General features: G+C 45.7%; 1 protein-coding gene across 31 annotated transcripts in view; it reads left to right on the top strand.

Annotated features, from left to right (window-relative positions):
- LOC104913113 (E3 ubiquitin-protein ligase RNF123-like) overlaps nucleotides 1–1,019 on the top strand; it is a 15,618-nt gene that overhangs the window by 2,518 nt on the left and 12,081 nt on the right. The gene's annotated exons all lie outside the window — the stretch shown is intronic.

Raw genomic sequence — 1,019 nt, forward strand, 5'->3', positions numbered from 1 at the left:
TCCTACCAACATGCCTTAGTATGTTCCATCCGCCCAGGAGTTTTGGTTGTCAGTACTGCTAACTTCTTTGCCTGGTGATGAATGAACTGACAGAACTGGTAGTTTGTTGGATTGGTCCCTCTGTTTGTAGCTCCCTTCCAGTCTTCTCCCTGGACTTGGTAGAAAGCCCAGTAGCAGTCAGATTGGCCTTGAAAATAGTATTTACTACACGAGAGCAACTTTTATGGTACGATATTTTGGGGAGCTTGTTGTAAACCTCCCTGGCTGTCCTCTCTCTGTCTGTCTCGTGCTCTTCTGCCTCTTTCCTGCGCTGCTTCTCCATGCTATCTGCTGATACAGCTGCTTTGCTGTAGCCACTCTCTCCTGCCAATCCAAAGCTGCTTCTTTGATTCCACCTGTGTGCATCTTCACATGCACTGGGTTTTCAGAATGTCTCTACCACTTCTTTGAGAAACCCCTAGTCCCAAAGAAGTGGAATGGGTGTTCCACAGATGAGTGGAAATGGCAACCAGGATAGGAAAAGCCAGTAACAAAGGGAAATCACCATGGTCCCGCAAACACAACACAAGCAGTGCTGTTCTGTTAATCCTTGGGAAATTTTAAAAGGAAGGGTATGAAATGACAAAGTTTGCTGCTATTACGAAGTGATGTAGTGAAAGGGGAGCAGCCCCAACTTTACTCATAAAGTAGTGGGGTCTGGGCTGATTTCTGCTGCACAGGAGTGAGACTGGAGGGAGATAAACTCTTCAGTAAGTTAAAAAAAAAAAGACAGATAGGAAGTAAAGGATTGTTAGCAAAGGGATTCTGGAAAGGGAAAATCATTATGCCACAGAATGAATTTGTGGGCAACCCTCATCTTGATTAGCATGCTGTGGTCGCACCAGCTCCAAAAGGCTATCTTGGAGCTGTGGAGATTTAGAGGAAGAGTAAGAGCAACAGCTACGAGTCTGGAAGGTCTCCTGTGCAAGAAATAAGTGAGCCAACCTTGAGACGAGAGAACTGAGGGGGTCTATGTGGAA

The sequence above is a fragment of the Meleagris gallopavo genome, chromosome 14 (assembly GCF_000146605.3).
Source record: "Meleagris gallopavo isolate NT-WF06-2002-E0010 breed Aviagen turkey brand Nicholas breeding stock chromosome 14, Turkey_5.1, whole genome shotgun sequence".
Taxonomy (NCBI): Eukaryota; Metazoa; Chordata; class Aves; order Galliformes; family Phasianidae; genus Meleagris; species Meleagris gallopavo.